The sequence below is a fragment of the Oryctolagus cuniculus genome, chromosome 10 (genome assembly GCF_964237555.1).
Source record: "Oryctolagus cuniculus chromosome 10, mOryCun1.1, whole genome shotgun sequence".
Classification (NCBI taxonomy): Eukaryota; Metazoa; Chordata; class Mammalia; order Lagomorpha; family Leporidae; genus Oryctolagus; species Oryctolagus cuniculus.
Window position 1 is genome coordinate 113,247,012 of NC_091441.1, and position 22,996 is coordinate 113,270,007.

Below are 22,996 nucleotides of genomic sequence, written 5' to 3' on the forward strand. Positions count from 1 at the left end.
CGCGCGCTCTCGGCGAGGCGAGCCCGGCTCTTTGTGTGTCCGAGCCCGTGCGCGCGTGCGTGCGCGCGCGCGTGTGTATGTGTGTGTGTGTGTGTGCGCGCGTGTGTGTGTCCGCGCGTGGGCGGGGCTCATTGCCCAGGCTCCGCCCCAGCCCCGCCCCTGGCCCGGCCGAGCTGGTATTTTTCCACCCAGCAGGATGGGTGATGCTGAGAGCTGCCTGTTCAGACAACAGACACGCGAGGTCAGGAAGAAGCCGCTTATAAATTACCGCTTCCTCCGCGCCACCGCCAGCGCCCAGCCCGCGCCCTGGCCGCAGCCGCGCTCCGCCACCAACGCCGAGCCCGGAGGACCGCGCGGCCAGCGAGTGCGGAGCGCAAAGCCCGCGGACCGGAGATCGAGGCGGCGGGCAGCTCCCTGCCGGTGGAACCGAGCGCCGCCGGGCGCAGCGCCGCGGCCAGCACAGGTACCCGAGGGACTGGGAGCCGGGAGCGCGGAGCCGGGGCTGCCCTCCGCCCGCAGCCTGCTCCCCAGCCCCGCGCTCCGGCGGCCTCCCGCATCCCGGCACGTCCGGGTGCCCTCCCAGCCTAGCGTCCTCCGTGCCTGAGCCGCTTTCTCCCCCGAGGGAGGGACGGAGGTCGCCTGCGGAGTCCCGCCAGCGGGGCGGTTATTGTTTGCCCGCGAAGGGGCCGGCGCTTCTGATGCGGGCGGCAGGTGTGTGTGTGTGTACGTGTGCGCTGTGTGTGCCCGTGCGCGCGCGCGCCGGCTCCCCGCACATGTCTGTGTGTGTGTGTGTGTGTGTGTGTGCGCGCTTGCGGGTGGCTGCCTCTGCTGTCCCCAGCAGCGTGTTCACGTGTGCCCCAGTGTGAATCTCCTTTGCTCTGGGTCTTGGGCTCCGTATGTGTGCCTGTGATACCTGCGGCGCGGCGTCTCCCGTGTGCGCCTGTGTGAGCACCTCTGCGAGCCCCAGGCTGCGCGCACGTGTGTGTCCCTCTGTGTCTGTCTCCAGAGCCCTTGTTGTGGGGTTCTGTATCCCCGGCCGTCCCCTAAAGCGGGGGTCCCTGGTGCCTAGAGGGCTGGGTGGCCAGAGCTGGTTCTCCAGGGTAGGCAGGAAGGTGACAGGGTGTGCGGCGTGCAGGGGGCAGTACCAGTGTCCGGCAGTTCCCTGTGCCGAGACCGAGGTGCAGAGGGACAGCCAGGGGCAGCAGGCTGGGCCAGCAGGACGCACCGTCCTCCAGACTCCCCCCTTCCCTCTTTGGGTTCCTCTTTTGGGCCACTCCCTTCCCACCAGGGAAGCCACACGGAGAGAGCCTGGACCTTCTGCACCCCTGACTTCAGCCTGGACTGGAGGGCACCTGTGGGCGGTCCTCCCGGGGCTGGGAGGGAGGTGTGTGCTGGGCAGGGCCCCTGGTCTGGCTATTTTGGTCACTGCCCGGCCTGTGCCAGATCCAGGCCTCTGGCAGATCCAGGCCTCCCCCAGGACCAGGCTTGGGAAGCAGCCTGGGCCCCCCGGTTCCCACCTGGGGAAATAAATCAGCTCAGGGCGGGGCGGGGGGGAGGCAGTGACCAGACGCCTGACCAGGTCCTGCTGGGGCTGAGGGTCGGTGGCGCGTGGGTCCCTTGGACTGAAGGAAATCGGCCCCCGCTTGGCCACAGCCGACATTCAAATAAATGTCATGAGATCTTTTTTACAATTTCGTTATAATTTTTTGCTGGCTAGAAGGGAGGGGATCTCGTCCAGAGCCTCGCAGCCAGAGGAGTTTATTTTTATGAGGGAGAGCGGGTGAGCGCTTAGCAACCGCATGCCTCCCTCCCGACCAGGGAGTCATCCGAGGAGTGCGGGGTGGGCACGAGCAGATGGGGGTGGGGTGGGGAAGGGATCTCATCAGACGGTGTCGGGGTGCTGGAAGGGCGCCCGGTCGAGTGGGCTGAGAATCCACAGGAGGGCAGGACTGGCAGATGGGATGGAGGTCTTAGGCCAGGCTCGGCCCCTAGTCGACCATGGGCAAACTTTTTTATTTGTCTCAGTCTTCTCATCCATCAAATGGGCAGAGCAAGTTGAGTGAAGCAGGGACCCAGGAGTGGAGTCCTGTGAACGCTGGGCTCTGTCTTAATGGCAGATGACCTTGGGTGATGCTCTTGGCTTCTTTGAGCCTGGGCTTGGCTGTTCAGGCAGCTAGGACGCCAGTGCCAGCGTCCTTGAGGGGATTGCGGGAGATGAGGCTGAGCGAGCTTGGGGTAAGCTGTAAAGCCGGCCTCGCTGCACAGCAGCCGATTAGAGGGTCACGAGGGCCCGGGGCGCGGTGCTGGGTGGCAGGCGCTCTCCGGCCGCATGGGTGGTCAGTCTCTCCTGCTCATGCCCTGGGGCTACCGCCCGCCCTGCTGGCTAGTACCCATTTTATAGATGGGCAAGCCACCAGCTGCCTAGAGGACTTTGCCTTGCTGGACTGGGGCGCGACTGCGTTTCAAATGGTCTTGCGTCGGCCGGCTGTGAGGTTTTTTTTTTTTTTTTTTTTTTTTTTTTGACAGGCAGAGTGGACAGTGAGAGAGAGAGAGACAGAGAGAAAGGTCTTCCTTTGCCGTTGGTTCACCCTCCAATGGCCGCCGTGGCCGTCGCGCTGCGCTGATCCGATGGCAGGAGCCAGGAGCCAGGTGCTTTTCCTGGTCTCCCATGGGGTGCAGGGCCCAAGCACCTGGGCCATCCTCCACTGCACTCCCTGGCCAGAGCAGAGAGCTGGCCTGGAAGAGGGGCAACCGGGACAGAATCCGGCGCCCCAACCGGGACTAGAACCCGGTGTGCCGGCGCCGCTAGGCGGAGGATTAGCCTAGTGAGCCACGGCGCCGGCCGGCTGTGAGTTCTTGTCCCTGTAGTGCTCTGGGCACTGACTTCCTGGGGGGTTGGAATTGAACCAGGGCGCAGGGAAAGCCAAGGACAAAGGTGCTCCCTGAGTGCAGGGGACCTGTTGGCGCCCTGACTCTGCCCCTAGGCCTCCCCCGGGAGCCCTGTGCTCCCCCTGCAGCAGAGAGCCCCCAGGAGGCAGCCTGGGCTCTGGGACCAGCTTTTCTGACCCTGACCTGGTGCCTGTCAATCCGTCAATCTGCCCATGCTTCTCTGAACGTCTTTCCCAAGGTCCTGAATGGTGAGACACCTGGGAGTCACCAGACACATCCTGTTGGACAGGGAAGAGCCGAGGAGCACATGGCAAGGGCTCCCTGGCATATAGCTCGGCTGCAGCCCGAGGGGGGTGGGGGCCGGCCTAGAACTCTGGGGCCACCTTGGCAGGCGCAGGCTGGCCCCCCAGTTCTGCAGGTCATGTGCACAAGTCAGATTTGGGAGGGGCTGTGTCTTCCTCTCTCCAGCTTGTCCACTTACCTTGGCCATGGTGTGTGTGAACGTGTGGTGTGGAATTGAGAGTGTCAGCCCTTCCTAAACGTGTCTCGTGTGCTTGGTTGATAAGTTGGCGCAGCTTGGTTGATAAGTTGCCGGCAGTGGCAGCTCTGGCTTTGGGGCAGTGTCAGCTTTTGAGGACCTGGTCGTGCAGAGGGGAATGGAGCCACACGGCAGCTCGGCGCACACTGCTCTCCATGGGGTGCTGGGGGTCTGAGGCTGGCTGTAGCCCCCTTGGGCCACCTTTGTGGAGGCCTCAGTTTCCTCAGCTGTGAGATGAAAGGGCAGACTGCCCATTGCCCAGCCGCTGGGATGTCACCCCAGGAGTGACCGACTGTCCTGATGATGGGTGTGGCAGGAGGTGATGGAGGACTTGCGGACTTCTGTGGGTCATGTTGACACTCCGGGCAAGGAGCATGCAGGTGCAAAGGCATTGTGGTATGAAACAGGCCCCCAAGGGTCCCCGCTGGGGAGAGGAGAGGAATTGGGGCTGGATTTTGCAGGAGCCAGAGGGTAGGAGCCTTGAGTGCCATGTGCATGCATACAGGGCAGCAAGGATAGAAATAGGACCCAGCTGTGTCTGAGGACAGAGGGACGGATGGGGACTGAAGCCAGGAGGGGTGGAGCTTGGGAGACCCTGAGGGTGAGCTGGTACCGGGCCAGGTCAGGAGCCCAAGGTGGGCAAAGCCGGAAGCGTTTCCACGTCAGCGAGTCTTGCCCGGAGCTCTCACTGTAAACACTGGGCGAAGCCTGGGCGTGCTGTGGAGCAGGTACATAAGCCATTAACTCGCTGGCTTCGGCCTCCCTGGAGCGTGCAGCCCCAGCGTCTTCAGGGCGAGTTAGGGACGTGGCTGTGGAGCTCACATCCCGCCCTGCCTGCTCCGAGCTGAGGCTGATGCTGAGGGTGGGGGCTACGGGGTGGAGGGCGGCAGAGAGAGTGAGGGACTGTGGCTCAGCCAACCAATTCTCTCCTGAAAAACCCAACGTACACAACACCCATCGCAGGAGAAGGCTGCCTTGACTGGCCACAGAAATACCCGGGATACTTTTCTTTCTTTGTTTATTCCTTTAAAAACAAAAAACAAATTCAGATTCCCCAGACAGGCCGATTGGGAATCCCCAGGCGGCGGCCTGGGAAGCTGCATTTTTCTAGGCCAGTTTCAAATCCAGCTGTAAGGTCCATGCAGCACCCAGCACCCTGCAAGGACTGCACCTGGAGCGGTCTGCGTCCTCCTGTGCCTCCTGCACCCCAGGAAGTTGTCCCATGTCCTCTGCCCCCAAGACAGCCACTTTCCGATCTTCCGCCACAAGTCTGGAGCCACTTCCCGCCGGAGTATCGTAGACTAGCTGCTCTGTTTTTTTGGAGCCGGGCTTCCCTCTGCCTGGCGTCCCCAGGAGTGTCCACACTGCGCGTCCATCAATAGAGAATTCCCTTCTTGCTGAGCCGTATTCCCACTGTGCGGAGGCACCACCATCGCTCCTTGCCCTCAGGTTTGCTTTCTGCAGCTTGGGTTACCTGTGGTCGACCATGACCTGAAAGTATGATGTGGAAAATTCCAGAAATAAGCAACTCATACGTTTTAAATGACTTTATGACAGTATATTGTTGTTTTACTATTAGCTATTGCTGTTAATCTCTTACTGTGCCTAACTTATAAATTAGACTTTACCACGGGCGTGTGTGTAGAGAGACAATGGCACGCGAGAGGGCTCAGCGCTGTCTGGGGCCCATCTTAGTTGATCTGCATGGGCAGTGGGGCCACTGGTCCACTCTCTGCTTGTCTGTTCCCCCATCAGTGGACATTTTGGTGGCTTTCAGTGCAGGCCACTCTGAACAAAACATGTGCGAGCGTTCGTGTGCAGTTGTTGGTGTACATGTGTTTTCATTTCTGTGGGACTAGAACTGCAGGGTCACAAGGTAGAGACGCTGACTTGATGGGAACCTGTCCCAGAATTCACTCTGAATGACAGCTGTGATGTACCTCAAGCAACAGAAAACAATCCTCTGGACAGTGACCCTTCAGAGAGAGCATGAAGCAAGGCACAGCCTTAGACCCATCAACAGGGCTGGCAATCGGCCTGTCATCTGGCTTCCTTTTCTTTTCTGGATTTTTATTTATTTATTTGAGAGGCAGACTTACAGAGAGAGGGAAAGACAGAGAGAGAGGTCTTCCATCCGCTGGTTCACTCACCAAATAGCCACAATGGCTGGAGCTGGGCTGATCCAAAGCCTGGAGCCAGGAGCTTCTTCTGAGTCTCCCACGGTGTGGGACATGAAATGACACTTATATGAGGTGCTGGCACTCAGGTGGAGGCTTAGCCTACTGCGCCACAGTGCTGGTCCCTTGCTTTCTTCCTGTAATAAGAAAGTCCTGGAAGGCTGTGCGTTTCCCTCTGTGTGCAGCTTTACCTGCCTCTCTCAGGGGCTCATTTGGACACGGATTCCCTTTTGCTGCTCTCTGCATCTGTTCTCATCTCTCTGATGCAGGGTTAATTTAGCATCTGTTTTGCAAGCTAGCCATGGTGGAGAAGTGACATCACACTCTTTTCCATTCTGCTGCAGGGGTCTGGTGAACTAGGGGCCATTGTGGACCCTTCCCATGTCAAAACACAAAGAGCTGTGCACCAGCATTGTGGCACAGGGGGTTAAAGTCACAGCCTGCAGCGTTGGCATCCCAAATGGGCACTGGTTCAAGTCCAGGCTGCCCCACTTCCGAACATCCTGCTCCCTGCTAGTGCACCTGGGAAAACAGCAAAGAATGACTCGAGTTCTTGGGCTCTCGCACCCAACTGGCAGACCTGGAAAAAGCTCCTGGCTCTTGGCTTTAGATCAGCTCTGCTCTGGTCGCCGTGGCCATTTGGGCAGTGAACCAGCGGATGGAAGACCCCCCCCCCCCACCTCTCTGTAACTCTGTGTTTCAAGTAAATGAAATAAATCTTTAACATATCCACACATACAGCTGCCAGCTTGCTTCCGGGACCCAGTGTCATCTGTTCTGTCTCATCGCCCCCAGTGCCAGCGTCTCAGAGAATGACATGTCCCTGGTGCCCGGTGTCCCTTCCTGCATTGCAGCTGAGCACCTGACATGAGGGACTGCGATCTCCCTCTCAGAGAGGAACTCCAAGACAGGGACTTGCCTCAGCCCATGCGGCTGGCAGGAGGCAGAAAGAAAATGGGGACCAGGATCCACCTGACGGCTAAGCCCAGCTCCCTGTGCTGGCCACACCACACCCAACTGGGAGCCAGGTAGCTCATGGTCTCCCAGGAAGAGGGTGGTGCACAGGCCCAGATGGCTTATGCCAAGAGCAGCCAGGGGGTCCTGCCCCGGGTAGGTCCCTAGGACAGCTGTCCGCTGGCTGGGGCGTGTGAAGCCGTCCTGTTAACCTTGTTGCCTTCCCACTGACAGGCTGAGACTGATTTGAGCGAGGCATTCGTATCCAAGGGAGCGGTCATTGGCAAACGTGGAGCCCTGCCCCCGGCTGCACCCCCATTCAGGGGTAAATATCCGCCCTGCTATGCGTGGGGGGGGGATTCAAGGCACTGCTGATGCCCCTGCCTCAAACCCTCGTGGTAGTGCCTCTCCCCCAACCCTGGGAGTGGGGGTATGACGTGCAAGGTGGCAGTCAGAAAGGCTCTTTGGGGCTCGGCTGTGCAGGGAGCACCCCCAGGATCTAGGATGGGATTCCTGGGGGGTTGTGAGAGAAGGAGGGAGCCTGGATCTGGGTGGGCAGCTGTGGCCATGCCGTGGACTATGGTGAGATGGCTAAAAGTCTCCGGAGAAGAGTGGGCCTGGCAGGGGACCGCCCCTTCCCCAGTCGGAGTCTGAGCAGCCCTGGGCTGGAAGGAAGCAGGGCTGTCTTCTCCTGCCCTGTTCACCTTGGGTCTCGCCCAGCCCTCTCTGAGCCCGTGTGGGACCTGGGCCTCCATCTCTGTTCGGTCCCTCCAGTGCTGGGATGGCCCGAGAGTGCCCCCCTTCCCTCGGCTTTTCCTTGAGCTTGGTGAAGAACTGAATGAGTCACGGCCAGGTTCCGCTGTCCCCTCGCCAGTGGAAAGTCCTCAGTCCGGGGCTGCCAGCTGCTGGGGTGGGGTTGGCAGGGCCATGTCTGGGGAGCAGAGGGCACCGGGAGGGGAGGTCCCAAGGACACCACTCGCTGGCCCTGCCCCTGTGAGGCACCTGCGGAGGGTGACTCACTTGTGGCCTCGGGGCCCTTGTTCTGTCACCAGATGGCACCTGCTGCCTCCTCTGCAAGTCACCAGAGTGAAGGACAGCAGCCTCCTGGACAGCTTCTGTGCCTCCAGGGCCAGCGCCCACTGCTGCTTTCCAGCTCACAAGCCCTCCATGAGGTCAAGTCCAAACCCTTGGCCTGGCCCTGGGCCAGCCCTGCCTGTGGCCTGCTGCAGCTTCCCTGTCTCTCCCAGGGGTCTGGTCGGCCCCCTGTCTGAGGCCCAGTGCCGGCTGGCTGGGTCCTGCCCATGCTGGTCCCTCTGCCCACAATGCCCTTCCTAGCACTGCTCCTTACTGTACTAGCCTGGGCCAGTGTGCTGTGCCCTGTGCTGTGAGCCCCGGGGGCCAGTGTGCTGTGCCCTGTGCCACGAGTCCCCCTCCCCCGGAGCCCCTAACGCTGCCTGGCAGTGAGCAAGCCCTCAATAAATGTTCCACAAGTCAGGGTGGCTTCCGTCTGTCCGGCTCTGGCCCCAGTTCAGATGTCTGTGATCCTGCCTCATGTCCTGACCGGGAAGACGTCCAGAGACGGACATGCAGGCTCCAGGGCAGGGGCCCAGCTCGCAGAGGGTGCTGGGCACACAAATCAAGGCCTTCTGCTTTGCCTACTGACAGGGGAATGCACAGCTTGAGTGGGTCCTGGCTTGGAAACTGTGCTCACCTGCCACCGTCCATCCGTGTGTCTGTCAGCATCAATCCATCACCCATCACTGTCCATCCTCCCCGCCTCCCATCTCTCGCTGTGCAGCCCTCCGTTCACTCGTTCACCCAGCAGGTGCCTGTTTGTTGCAGGCCCTGGGGACTGGCTGGTGAAGAAGACCAAATCACGCTCCTGTAGAGCTGTTGGTCTGCTGGAGGTGTATGGCTGGGGCTGGGGGGGGGGGGGGATGTGAAAAACCGCACATGTGTGATTTATGAATGGTAAGAGGCCCCTGTAAGATCCAAGGCCCAGCGTCAGGCAGGGCAACACCATGGCTTGGCTGCCCCCAGCCTCTGGCTTCCTGTGTGACCTCGCCGGTCCTCAGCTTCCCAGCCTGTGAGGGGATGACCCAGTAGGCTTCGTGTGCCAGGGAAATACCTACAAAATAAAATGCCAAACAAATACCAAAGCCCCTTCTCTAGGGTATGGGGGTGCAGGGTGTCTCGTGGGGTGCTGTCCCTCGGGGGTCTCCTTGCTAGTCTTCCAGAAAGTCCTCATTCTCACCCTGCAGGGAGGCATCCTGGCTTGGGAACTCGATTCAGAGGTGCCCGGGGCAGAGCTGTAGCGAGGGCTTTTGTGGAAAGCGTTGCTTCCACCATTGGTGGGATAGGGATCAGAGGTGACCTTAGTAGAGTGAAAACCAGCAGCCTCCAAACCCCGGGCCGGTTCTGCAGCTGCTGAAGCCGCTGTGTGCTTTTTTACCTGGTTCTTTTAATGCTTCCTCATCCCAAGCCCTGCCGGGGGTCTCCTGGGATGGCCCTGACGCACAGGTGTATTGTCTAAATTCCAGCCGGTGTTTCCGGCGCAGCCTCTGAGTTTCCCTGATCTCCGTGGGAAAGTGGCACAGCCCGGGTCCACCCCACACCCCTTGCTATGCCTGCTCGTGCTCGCCAGCGTCCCCCAGCTCTCCTGGCCACTTGGCCCGGCCCTGGCAGCGTGCAAGCTGCTACCCGTCACAGCGGCGTTCTGCTGGTTGATTCTGGGCAGGTACATCAGTTCCTGGTCCCGTTCACTCGTGCCGCTGACTCAGGCAGCACAGGGGAGAGTGATTCACAGTCTCCCACTTCTCAGGGGTGAGAGCCAGGTCTCGCGTCAGGTGTACTGAGTCTGCGCACTTATTTTTGATGCAGGGGGCAGTTCAGGCTGCAATGAGGCATTTTCTAGCCCGCCAGCAGCTCCATGTGGCTGCTGCACCCCTGCCACCTTCTGCACACACCAGCCAAGGCTGTCTGCTGCCTCGGATGGGGAGCCGCCTTCACCCGGGAACAGAGCAGCCCAAAGCCACGGCTGCCCTGGGAACACTGTTCCCCGTGCATTTTGTTACCTTAGCTGTGAGGAGGCGGGACCCACCCACCGGTGTTCCCGGAGGAGCAGTCTTCTTCCTGCTTCAACCTCTCCATGACCTTGACCTGGGCTTGCCTTTGCCCCTGGCATGGAGCAGGCGTGCCTGAGGAGTTGGGGTTTTTTAGGTCATATCCTTGGGGTGTCTCACAATGAGCCCTTAACAACAGATAGGAGGGGGCTTCAAAAAGTTTGTGGAAAAATAGAGTTGGGGCTGGTGCTGGGGCGCAGTGGGTTAAGCTGCCCCTTGTGATGCCAGCATCCCATATCAGGTACCAGTTCAAGTCCTGGCTACTCTATGCCATTCAGCTCCCTGCTAGTGCACCCGGGAAAGCAGCAGAAGACAGTCCAGGCGCCTGGGCACCTGCTACCCACATAGGAGATCTGGATGGAGTTCCAGGCTACTGGCTTTGGCCTGGGCCAGACTGGGTTGTTGTGGTCATTTGCAGAGTGAACCAGCAAATGGAAGACCTCTTTCTGTCTCTCCTCCTCTCCATTTTCCGTGAATTTTTGAAGCCTTCTCAGAATCGGAATCTTATAGCCAAATGCTCCGTCCCGATGAGCAGCAGGTGTAAGCTGGGGCCCGAGGGTCTGATTTCCTAACTGCCTCCCGCCGTGCTGGGCTGCGGGAGTGGGGGAGGTGAATGGGCAGCTCTGGGACACCTGTGACAAGGGTCGTTCAGAAAATTCACAGGAGACTGGAATTACAGGGGAAATGTGCGTCAGTGCAGGGTTTGGAAGCTGTGGACGCGGAGGGCTTCGCAAAGGTTCTTGGAAAATGCCTATCAGGTGCCTCAGTGCCACAATTCGCGCACCGAGCTAAGCTCAGCCTGCTTCCGGGAACCTGCAGTGCCGGCCTCACAGCCGTGTGTCGTAAGCATCATTTCCTTCGCTCGCCCCAAAGACACCATTCTTCCCATTCTGCATACGAAACCCCGAGGCTGCGAGGGCAGGTAGCGCGTCCGAGCTCAAGCTTGCGGGGCGGGGAGCTGGGCCAGCCCGGCCTCTGGGCCAGCGCCACCTTGGAAAGGATTGCAGTGGGGAAGCCTCTTAAGACTGACCGCCTGTGTCCGCGGTCCAGAAGCCACAGGGGCCCGATGTAAATCAGGGAGAGCGCAGCCAGCCAGGCCCTGCTGACAGCGTGCCCGGCGGCCCCAGCGCATGTCAGGACACGGCCCGCAGCAGGACTTGGCACTGGCCTGCTGCTTGCTCGACGGATGGGGGGTGGGGGATAGTCAGGGGAGTCCCCGGCCTGCTGCAGCCCTCGGAGGCACCGTGGGGTGTTGTAGGCGCCCCCACTCTTTTGCTGGATTCCAGGGGGGCCGGCTGGCTGGGAGAGGCAGCAGAGGTTCGGCCCCGCCTGGGACCCTGCCCATCCTCACAGCCACACGAGCGTTTACCCCAGTCCTCGGCCACCTGGCGGAGCAGCGCAGACACAGAGTTTGTGTTCTCCAGATGTGGTCCCTGGACCCATAGAGGGGCGCCACTGGGAACTCCTCAGGCCTGGCCACTCGGGCCCTGGGCGGGCGCCCCAGGTGATTCCACTGCACTTAACTTTGAAGAGCAGTGATTGCAACCTCCCCCGCTGTGTGCCTGCAGTGGGTTGGGGTGGTGTGGGGTCAGACCCGGCCTCTGCTGCAGGTGCTGGGTTGCTGTGCGTGGGGCCCCAGCTGTCTGTCATGCGCACCCCCGCCTCGGTCTGAGTGTGGGAAGGTAAGGGAGGTGCTTCGAGCTCAGTAAGTTCAAGGTAGGGTGTAGTCTGGATTCTTACAGTTGCAGGTGGCGGGAATCCGTTCTAGGGAGTTCATGGAGTCAGAACGTTTGCCAACTCCTTTAACCAGAAGCTGAGGTCGCACTTCCGGTGTGGTTGGGTCCAAGAGCCGAGGGACAGCACCGCGACTGTTCACGTTTCGGAGCTCCGTGTCCCTCTTCCCTGCTCCAAGTGTAGCCCCTCCCCGTCTAGCTCAACCTGTAAGAGCCTCTCTCTTTCCAGTCCCTTGAGCCACCGGCCCTTCGTCTTCCATGGCTAGGCGTGGCCAGGTGTCTAGCTTGAGCCCAATCACTAGAGCCCCCTCAGATTGGCTAGGCCAGGCTTAGGCACCCACCCAGAGCCCTCGGACTGAGAACGTGCATGTGGGGGTCTCCGGGTGGAGCGGGTTCCGGCTGGACACCCAGGGACGGAGTGTTGTTCTGAGCCTGCAGAGCTGGGCTGGCCTGGTGTGACTGGTACAGATTCACCCAGAGAGTGAGACTGTCCTCTTCTCCCTGGCACTGGGCTTCTAATTGTGTCTCAGCTGTGCTAAATGCCAGCCTCACCTCTCCTTGGTGTTGTCCAGGAGAGGTGGGTCCTTCTCAGAGCCGGGCCTCCACCCAGGAAGTGACGCCTCGGGGCACCCATGTGGTCCCAGGGCCTTTTGAGAGCCTCAGCTATCTTGTTCACGGCTCTGTTCTCTGTGCCCTGTGGCCTATGACCTCCCCTGTGCCAAAACACCACAAGGGCTGTCATGGCACCAGGAGAGGGTCTAATTCGGGAGGCTGCACTGGCTCCATAGCTGCTGGAGTCGGCATTTGTTGACTGGCAACCGCCCTGCCCATGTGGGTCTGGGGAAGCTGCTGCAGGCGGGGACCTCCCTCCTCGCCCCCTGCCCACCTCTGCGAATCCCAGGTTAACTCTTCCTTAAAATTGGAGGTCTCTCTTTTTAAGGCACCATTTCCTGGCTTTCTGCACTCTGCCAGTTCCAGGAAACCAGGATGTCCCAAGAGGCAGGGGCCCGTTGCCCCTCCCAAAGAATGATAGGGGCTTTAAAAACAAAGCAGGCACCCTTATCTGCGCCCCCGCAACCACCTCTCCACAAACTTCTCCGAGCCTCTGACTCTGGGCGGCACCACGTTCTCCACACAGGCGGGCCTCCCCCACCACTGGGAGCTGTGGCTCTCCAGGGACAGGCACTCGTGGACCTGGGCACCTGACAGAGTGCCAACTCCCCACTCTGGGCTGGGGGCACCCCGTCCGCGTGTGCAGCCAGCAGAAGGAAGTTTCGGCCTCGGGATTCCTGCTCCGTCCTTCCTCGTCCCGACTTGGTCACCTGCAGGTAGAAGACCCAGAGCCCTGTGTGCACTCGGACCCTGACCAGACCTCTCCTCCTCTGCTCTTTCTGTAGGTCCAGAGCCGGGACTGCAGCCCCTTCTGAGCAACCTCGGAAATGTAAGTGCTGGGACCCCCGAGGTCCACGTGCAGCCTCGCATCCTGCAGCTGGGGTTTGCATGCCTGGTCCCTGGCTTGTGACGGGGACGAGACCCTGTACAGGTGGACTGAGCACTGCTTTGGGATCCCAACTGGCAGCCTGGGATTCGGGCTTGCCTGGGTTGATGCCAAGCACTTGGGGGCAGACCCCTGGGAAGGGTGAGCTTGGCTGTTCTTTGGGCTGTTTATCTGGGAAGCACTGAGACCCTCCGCCAATGCAAGGGCTGATCGCACCTCGTGGGTGGCCTCCCTGGTCGCCACACCTGTCTCATCTCCACCTGTGTGCTCTGTAGATCGAGTTGCTCCAATGTCCTTGAATTGCTGACTCCTCAGGGAGTCGGCAGCAGGCGCGATGCCCCTTCACCCTGATCCTTCAGCTGTTTCCAGAGATGGAGCCCTTGTCTCAGATCCAGGCACAGCTGTGAGGCCAGGGCATTCCGGGCTGACACAGTTCTGTTATCTAATCTAAGCCCCTAATGACAGTGCACTGATTGCAGTGTTGCAGCCCAGCCTTTTCTCTCAGGATCACAATGGTGTTTTTAAAGGGGTTTCATGGCTGTCTTCTTCCCGAAGTCCCTCTGTGTGGTGGGGGCAACTGCAGCATTCAGTAAGAAATGCATTTTACAACAGGATGAGCAAGTGCCCCTTGTGCAGCTCAAATCCCAGAACCACACTTGGGCCAGCAGCCTGGACCTTGGCCTCCGCCTTCTCTTCTGCTCTGTTCTGCTTTTCTAATCAAAACCGCAGCCCACCTGTGCACTGCGCCCTGGCTCTGCAAACCCTGGCTTCCTGAGCAGGAAGTTCCCAGGAGGGGAAGGTTAAGCTCCCACTGCCCCAGGGGCTGGCATTTCATGCGGGGCACCTGGGAAGCCCTTGCAGCCTCATGGTCTGTGAGACTCTGGAGGTGCAGGGGGGTTAGTGCACCTGCTCATCGGACCCCCCGCAGCCTGGTGAGAAGGGTGCATTTGCACATTTTGCAAAGCCTACCGGGCACTTTGCAGACACGTATGCAGCTGCGTTAGTCGTGCTGGCAGGTGAGCACTGGTGTCAGCCCCCATTGTACAGATGGGGAAACTGAGGCAGGGGAGGGGCCCAGCTGCTCCCAAGGAAGGACTTCAACCCTGCTGACCTGACCCTGGGGCCACAGCCCCCAGGCTGGGAGCAGGCTCCAAGTCCAGCCCCTCCCCCTCTCTGAGGACTTCCTGCTGGTTAATGAGTAGCCAGAGGCAGCTGGGAAGCCAGAAGGTGCCTTCTGGGGAGCCGGAATGTGAGCTCTGCTTTCAGAGAGTGTCTTGGGTGAGGGGCCAGTTAGCCCTCCAGTCTGATGCCTCCTCCAGGCAGCCCTCTTAGCTGCTTCTTGCAGTATCCTTCGGTCCCTCGGCAGTACAGGCAGTGTGGCTTGGAGACACAGGTGTTGTCCCCTGTGGCATGTGACCACTCCCTGGTGTGAGTCCCTCCTTGCTCAGTGCTAGCTTGGGGCCTCCGGGCTTCTGGGTTCCATCTGGGAAAGGGGATGATTGGAGTGTGTGAATGATGTCATTCAGGGGAACCTTAAGTGCTGATCCGAGTCAAAGAACCCCTGATGGGGACCTGGGGTTGGGGTCCGTGGAGCTGGGCAGTCAGGCAGTGCCTGCTCCGCTCTCATCTGGGCTCCGGCCCCTGCAGCTCTTGGCAAAGTCGGTGAATGGTGCTGAGCGTCAGCTTTCCGACCTGTAAAATGGCACAGCAACAGCACCCAGGGGAGGCCTTGATAGATGGTAGTTGCCAGATGAGGGGGTGACATCTCCACTGTGTAATCGCAGGGGGTTGTGAAGCCCTCATAGGTGTCAGGCACACCCACTACCCGCAGCTGAAGGGACCGAGTCTGAAAATCAGCAGCCCTCGTGGGTGCACAGGGTTACATCACAGGAGAGAGGGGGCTCCTGATGGGCCCCTCCCCTGCCCGTCCTGAGGTGTCACGTGAGGCCTCCTCCCAACTGGGAATGCCCATGGGCGGGGAGGGGCTGGGTACGTGAGGCCAGCAGACTCGTGCAGTGCCGGGTGCCACCTGGGGCCGTCCTGCAGGGGTTGAGCAGGGGAGAGAACAAGGCTTCTCCACATCATGTTCACGGTGCCTTGGAAACCGTCTTGGGGAGTAGATACTGGTTTTCAGTGGTTCCCCCCGGTGGCACATATCTGGGCTTTGCTCTGGGTCTTGGATCCCCTAAGCCAAGTGCTCAGGGATGGGGCACAGATGGGCAGGTGTGGCTGTGTGCACGGGCTGTGGGGCATGTGCACCCCCACCGTGCACGGTCATTGGCTTGGGTAATTGGCTGCGCACAGCTTCCCTTTCGCGGAAGCTGCTTGGTGATGACTGTCCTGTGTTTTTCTCTCCCTCCTTAATTGCAAAACACACAGCACGTGAAGTGCACAGTTTCCCGGGCGGCTGGGGCTGTTCAGGCTCAGGGCTGGGCCACCACTCCCCAGCACTTCCTCCCCTGGCTGAGCTGAGCACTGCCGACAACTTTGCCTGGGCATCCTGACGCCTTGGCCGGGTCAACAACTGTGCTGGAGACAACAGGCGCTTGTTCCTGACATGGGCCCCCAGGGGCACCCTGACGTGGGTGGCCACTCCCCTGAGAGCACCCCCAGGCTGCCAGTGTCCTTGTGTGGGAAAGACCAGGGAAACCGGGTGCATTGTACTGGCCATGATTACGCACCAGACTCCCAGGCTGAAAACCAGGGGCCCCACTTGCACCCCGAATGGGGAGAGGGGCTGTGTGGGTCGCAGGGCCGTCAGGTGTCGAATGACTGAGGCGGGAACCTTGCTCTGCTTCTCCCTGCTGTGTGACCCTGGGCGCATGACCTCTCTGGGCCCCAGGGGCTCCTGTCAGAATGGGTGTGGTGAGGATGGGGGGAGGGAGGCTACCGAAGTTCTCTCGTTCTTGGTGCAGTGCGGGTCCCACCGCGGCCGCTTGCTCATTCGTGGCTGCTGCTCTTCTCTCTGCTGAGGCTACCGCAGTGGCTTTGGGCTCCTCAGTATACAGACGGTACTCAGCACTTGCAGGCTTTGGCCCTTGTCCCAGAGTTTTTCTACCTTTAGTGCTGAGATGATCGTGGAAGGCGGGGGTGGGGAGACCTGGCCCACGGTCTGTACGAGGCCTGCGAAATCATTTGTTCTGGTTTTGTCCTGGCAGCCGCAGGCGGGGCTTAGAATTCAGTCAATTGTAGCAGGCTCTTTTTTTTTTTTTTTTTTTAAAGATTTACTTGTAAGATGGACTTACGGGGCGGGGCGGGGGGAGGTGTCTACCATCTGTTGGTTCACTCCCCAAGTGCAGCCGGAGCTGGGCCAGGCCAAAGCCAGGAGCTTGGAGGTGCACATGAGTGCAAGGGTCCAAGTACCTGGGCCATCTTCTGTTGCGTTCCCAGGCACATGATGAACAGGGACCTGGATAGGAAGTGGAGCAGCCGGGACTGGAACCGGTGCCCATATGCGATGCTCGCACTGCAGGTAGTGGATTCACCTGGTACAGCACAGTGCCTGCCGCAGGCTGATTTTAAGTTGACAGTTCTGTGCGGCCCAGGACTGATGTCAGAAATGGCCACCTGGCCCTTGGTAGAAAAGGCCTCTGTCCCCTGCTGCGGTGCCGATCATCGTCCGCCTGTTGTGGGTGGGAAAATTGGGACTCAGCGGTGACGAATTCAGGAGTAGCCCTGGATCAGGACGGGGAGCCTGGGTTTGAGCCCATGCCTTTGGCTCCGGTCTCCAGGCGGCAGCCGCCCCTCCTGGCCTCACCTGGGGCGCCAACACCAGGTCTTGGGCAGAAATGGCTCTGGGGCCTCAGCCCCGGCAGGGGTCAGCTCGGGATTTCTTGAGAGGGCGTACCCCAAACTGCAAAGGCCTTTCAGAGACCAGAGCTGCCACTGTGACACCCCCTGTTTTTTCTCGTCCAGTCTGGAGATCAAGCAGGACCCCTCAGGGGCTGCGGGTGGCCCCCAGGTTCGAATGAGCTGGCTTCCCAGGGCACTCTGGGGGAGGTGGGGGCACGGCTCAGGGCAGCGGTGCCCGGATGGTGCCATGGCGTGAGTGGCTCCAGTCTCTGAGCTGAGGGCTCATTTCTGTAAAGTAGACGAAAACACAGATGCTGGCTGCTACTGTGTGGCAGATCCCACCGCGGGGCCTTGTGGGCGGCCTCCCTTGCCCTCCCCTGGCCTCCTCATCCGGGAGCCCCAGGACTCGCCGGGGCCGGTCCACACTGCACTCCAAATGCCCCCTCCTTGATCCTGCTGCCGTGGCTCAGCGAGGGGCTGGGCTTCCTAGGTTTTCTGGACCCCCTCGTCCTGTGAGCTTCCGCTGCCCTGCCCGCCCACCTTGTGCTGGGCGTGCTGCCTGCCCGACCTTCACCCCCAGTGAGTTCCCGGGTGCTGATGAGGACGTCTGGTGGACACGAAGCTGTGATCGGCTGGCACTGCTGCCAAGGGAGCAGGATGGGAGAAGGGGGCTCCTCAGTGACGGACACGTGCCCGGAGGTGTGTGACAGGTGTGTGCAGCCAGCGGGCGAGAGGCCTCGCCTGGCTGGGAGTGAGGGAGGGAGGTGCCCGTGGAAGCCGCGCGTGTGCTCCTGTGCTCAGCTTTCCGCGCCAGGCAGTCGGAGCATTTGACGCCGCATCTCCTGAGTCCCCTATGTGGGGTCTCTCAGGACCCTGTGGATGGGGCTGCCCGATAATCACAGGGCGCCCCTGGAAATAGGACTCCAGACAAACCGCACATGGCTCCGGGGGAGCCACGCGCCCACGTCTGAGCATCGCGTAGCTGGAAGCAGTAGAGAGCTGCCTGTGGGGGCCACAGCCCCTGCTCCCAGCCCTGGCCCTCATCTTCCGCCTCACCTCCCCATGCAGGCAGCAGGGACGTGGGCTGGTGGATGCGCCCCAGCCACTTCTGATGTGATGCAGGCGGCTGGGAGAGGCACCGGGCAAGGCTCCAGGGCCTTGCAGGGGGAGGCAGGACCGCGGGGCTTGGGGCCCAGGCTCGTCACCCTGCTCTGTCCCTTCCACCGCTGTCCCGTGGATTTGTCCATCCAAGACCTCATCCGCTGCGATGCTCTCCTATGCAGGCGAACTGAGTCTTCATTTGGTAAATGCTGAATACTTTCAAAAAAAGTTTTTATTTATTTATTTGAAAGGCAGAGTGACAGAGCGTCCATCTGCTGGTTCACTCTCTCACGGCCTGAAATAGTTGAGGCTAGATCAGGCCGAAGCCAGGAGCCAGGAACTCCTTGCAGATGGTGCCATGGCGTGAGGGGCTCCAGCCCCTGGGCCGAGGGCTCTGTTCTGTAAAGTGGCTGCTACTGTGTGGCAGTTCCCACCACAGGGCCTTGTGGGCAGCCCCCCTTGCCCTCCCCTGGCCTCCTCATCTGGTAGCTCCAGGACTCGCCAGGGCCGGTCCACACTGCCCTCCAGCTCAGTGAGGGACTGGGCTCAGTGCAGGGGCCCAAGCACTTGGGCCATCTTCTGTTGCTTTCCCAGGCCATCAGCAGGGAGCTGGGCTGGAAGTGGAGCAGCCGGGACTTGAACCAGTGCTCTGATACAGGATATGGATGTTGTAAATGGGGGCTTAGCGTGCTGCACCCCCACAGCCACCCCCTGAGCACCCATCTTGTTCCAGGGGTGTTGCTGGGTGGGGGGATGCAGTGGGGGAATAAGGCAGGGTAGGGGAGAAGGGACACAAAGGACCTACAAACTGGTACTTAGATGTGTGTGGCACCAGGGCCGCAGAGTGGCAGGGGAAGCAGGTTGGCACTGTGACCGCCTCCTAGTCCTCCTGAGCCTCTCGTCTCCACCTGCCCGTTATCCCTGCTCCCCAGGCTCAGAGAGGTGTGGTGAACTGCCCCGAGTCACACAGCACCTTGAGATCCCAGGCCTCTGCTCCTGTCCCAACCACCATTCCTCCTGTGGCCCTGTGGAGACTGGCCCTCGCTGCTGCTCCCTGGTTGTGCCTCGGTTGTCCTGTCTGTAAAATGGGGCCTAGGATCCCTCATGGTAGTCGGCACAGGTCGGAGAAAGCAGTCTGGTGTTGAGAAGAAACCTGGTACGGATCCTTCTTGATAAGATGTCTTAAGGTCAAAATAATACTTTCAAGAAAGATGTAATCCAGACACCAAGTGACGTCTCACCCTACATACCCCTTCTCAGGGCCAACTGTAGGGTCCAGCCTGGGGGCCCTGTGGCTGAGGGCCGGGCTTGTGGGGTGTCTCCTGGGAGAGGGCCCTGCGTGCCACCCCCAGCCCGGGGTAGAGTCCTTTTGTCTCCCCTTGGCCTTTCTGATCTGTGACGTTTTGCATCTGGAAACTCTTTCCAGCCAGTGCTGAGCTGATGAGAGGCCTGGGTGGCTGCATTTGATGTCAGGGGAAGTTTGGGGAAATCTGACAGTGTCGTGAAATTAAGAATTCAAAGTCTGATCATTCAGTCGTCCATGGCCATGGACTGGCCCTTGGCTCACCCCGGCTGGGCCCCTGGGGCTGGAGCCAGGGGTCTTCTCTCCAGCCTGGGAACTGCCCGGCTGCAGAAAATCAGGTGCCCACCACGGGGCCTTGCAGGATGCCCTGGGCACAGAAGGTTCAAAGAAAGCTCTTGGGAGTCTGAAGGGATAGAGGTGTGCCAGGTGGGCGCAGGATAGGAAGGGAAGCAACGTGAAGGCTGGAGTGGGGGGTGGGGGAGGAGCAGTACAGGGGGTCTAGTGCTATGCCCAGCGGCTGGTCTTCCAGTAAATTTTTACATGAGGGAGAGGGTGGGGGAGTACTGCCGTCACTGGTTCACTCCCCAGATGAGTTTATTTACTTGAAAGGCAGAGTGACAGAGAGAGAGAGAGTGCACCCACTGGTTCACTCCTTAACTGCCTGGAATAGTTGAGGCTGGGGCAGGTAGAGCCAGGAGCCAGGAATTCCATCCAGGTCTCCCACGTGGGGGGCGGGGAGCCAAGGACGTGAGCCTTTCCTGCTGCCTCCTGGGGTCTGTGTTAGCCGGGAGCCGCCGGTGGGTGTGGGAACCAAGTGCTCCAACGTGGGATGCCGGCATTTGAGCCGGCCCCGGGTGGTCTCGGTTTCTCCTTGTGATGCTGCTCCGGAGCCCCAAGTCCTTTTGTGATGGTTCCAGCAGCCCCTGACTGGTAGTGATGGTTGTTTTGTTGTTCTGACGACTGACTGGTGCTCAGGCAGAGAAACGGGGGCTGCCCTTACCGAAACATGGTGTGGGAGTCGCGGGCGCTGCCTGTGTCCCAGGGGGAACCTGCTCCAGGGAGCTCTCTGACCCAGTTTGCTGGCCCACATGGACTTGGGAGCATGTGAAGTGCCTTGGGAGGGGACGGCATTGCCACCCAAAGCAGCTCTGGACACCGGAGGCAGAAACAGCTTCGCTGGTGTTGTCCTGCACATCGGCTCTGCAGCCTGGGGGTGTGTGTGTGCTGCCCAGGGCCCAGAAGGGGCCTGGCTGGTGTTCACTGAACAAGCAAATATATGGGGTGATCTGTGTTGGGCAGCGGGCATGGGGTGTCCTGTTTCTCCCAAGAGCAAAGGCCATTGTGCACCCAGGCACTTCCTCATATCTTCCGTTGTGTCATTCGAGATGGCCCATTTTACAGATGATGCAACTGAGGCCCCCAGGGAGAAGTCACCTTCCTGAGGTCAACACTGGGAGCTGGCAAGTGGCGGTATCAGGTTCCACATAGAATCTTCCAAGTGGCACTGCAGAGGCCAAGATGGGACCAGGCAGGCATCCCTGGAGAGCAGAGCCTGGCAGGCAGGTACCGAAGAGCTGAGATGGCAGCAGTGGGGAGGCCAGCAGCCATGGTCGGGCAGAGTCCTGTGGAACCCGGCCATCTGGGGGTCAGCAGGAACTGACCGACCAAGGAAATAGATGAGTCAATTAAAAAGGCCGGATTTCCCTGCTATTTATAGTGCTGGCCTAAATCTCATGTAGCCTTGCACCCAAGGAGGAAAAGGAGACGTTTTCAGATAGCTCAGGGCCGTCCACAGGGTGAATAAGAGGATTAGGCCTGGGCTGCCGTGGGTGGGACACCCTGCAGGAGGGTCTCAGTGACTGACAGCACGGCGGACAACCATTGAATTTCCAAAAGCAGAGTGTGCAGGGTGGGAGTGGGGATACCCGCATTCCCTGGCAGAGCACCGGTTCTAGTCCTGGCTGCTCTGATTCCCGTCCAGTGTCCTGCTGATGTGCCTGGAGAAGCAGCCCGAGTACTTGAGTCTCTGCCACCTGTGCAGGAAACCCCAGCAGAGTTCCAGGCTCCTGGCTTTGGCCCGGCCAGCATCAGCTGTCACAGGCATTTTGAAAGTGAACCAGCAGATGGAAGATTTCTCTCTCTGTCACTTTGCTTTTCAAATAAGTAGTTTTTGTTGAAACCACCATTTATAAAAATCCCAGAGCCGGCGCCACGGCTCAATAGGCTAATCCTCCGCCTTGTGGCGCCGGCACACTGGGTTCTAGTCCCGGTCGGGGTGCCAGAGTCTATCCCGGTTGCCCCTCTTCCAGGCCAGCTCTCTGCTGTGGCCCGGGAGTGCAGTGGAGGATGGCCCAGGTCCTTGGGTCCTGCACCCCATGGGAGACCAGGAGAAGCACCTGGCTCCTGCTATCAGATCAGCACGGTGCGCCGGCCGCAGTGCACCGGCCACAGCGGCCATTGGAGGGTGAACCAATGGCAAAGGAAGACCTTTCTCTTTGTCTCTCTCACTGTCCACTCTGCCTGTCAAAAAACAAACAAACAAACAAAAATCCCAGGGTGCAGGCTGGAAGACAACCCCTGGTTCTGTTCCTTCCTCTTGTCATTCAGGATAAGGAGCCCCCACTGCTTAGAGGTCAGCTGTCTGATTGCTCTGGCCGGGCTGAGTGTGAATGGTTAGAAGGTTCATTTGCTGGGGGCCGGTGCTGTGGCACAGCCAATTAAGGAACCACCTGCACTGCCAGCATCCTGGTTGTTCCACTTCCGATCCAGCTCCCTGCTAATGCACCTGGGAAAGCAGAGAATGGCCCGAGTCCTTGGGTTCCTGCACCCGTGTGGGAAACCTGGATGAAGCTCCTGGCTTCGGCCCAACCAGCCCCTGCCGTTATGGCCATTTGACCAGTGAACCAGCGGGTGGAAGATTTCTTTGTGTTCTCTTTTTCCTCTCTTCTCTCTCTCTCTGTCTCTCTTTCTCTCTGCCTTTAAAATAAATAAATAGATATTTATTTTTTAAAGGTAATGCAATTTTTAAAAATAGTTATTTGAAAGACAGAGTTACGGATAGAGGTAGAGACAAAGAGAGTCTTTGATTTGCTGGCTCATTCCCCGAATGGATGCAGCAGCCGGAGCTGCTTGTGTTTCCTGTGTGGGTGCAGGAGCCCAGATACTTGGACTGCCCGTCTTCTGCTGCTTCCCAGGTACATTAGCGGGAAGCTAGATGGGAAGCAGAGCAGCCGTGATTTGAACTGGCACTCTGATTCGTGATGCCAGCATCGCAGGCAGCGGCCTGACTTGCTGTGCCACAGCACAGGCCCCTGCACAGTGGTGTGAGAGGCTTCGTCTCAGCAGGGGTTAGAAAGGACTGGAAAAATGTGCATCAGCATGCATTGTCCACAGAGCCGGGGGCCGGCTCTGGGCTGTGCTATGGAAGGGTTCTGCACGTGCTCCAGGTACTGGGTGTGCCTGTGTCCCATCAGACGTTGTGGTGCTGTGACGTCTCGTTACCTTTCACTGGCCACAGCCAGTGGAAGTGGTTTAGGGAAGAGTGGTGCTGAGCCTGATGAAAGTGTGGCTGTGGGCGGGAGGTACAGCAAGGGCCCAGCACAGTGCCAGACACCTGATGTAAACTGAAACTGTCACTTCAGTGAGGCCAAACGGTTGGAATTAGGAGAACCAAAGGTTGCCATGGCAACAAACACCCCCCACCCCACCCCCTGCCACCACCCGAGTCCTGGCCCTGTGACCTCTGAGGAATAAAGGCTGAACTACAAATGCAGAATGATCTGTTTTCTGGGTAGGAGCTGGCCAAGAAAGGCTTCCCAGAGGAGGTGGCATTTGAGGATGGGGAAGAGTCGAGTGTGTATTCCAGGGCCTGGGAACTGCCGTCAGCGCA

The 22,996-nt window shown here is 59.7% G+C and overlaps 1 protein-coding gene across 1 annotated transcript in view; it reads left to right on the top strand.

Annotated features, from left to right (window-relative positions):
• Nucleotides 1-204: 204 nt before the first annotated feature.
• The window catches only part of SLC6A6 (solute carrier family 6 member 6), a 70,007-nt gene continuing 47,215 nt past the window's right edge, over nt 205-22,996 (top strand). Inside the window, exons 1-2 of the mRNA XM_051851766.2 lie at nt 205-463; nt 12,811-12,854. The gene's annotated coding sequence lies outside the window, so the exon portion shown is untranslated. The remainder of the gene's footprint in view (nt 464-12,810; nt 12,855-22,996) is intronic.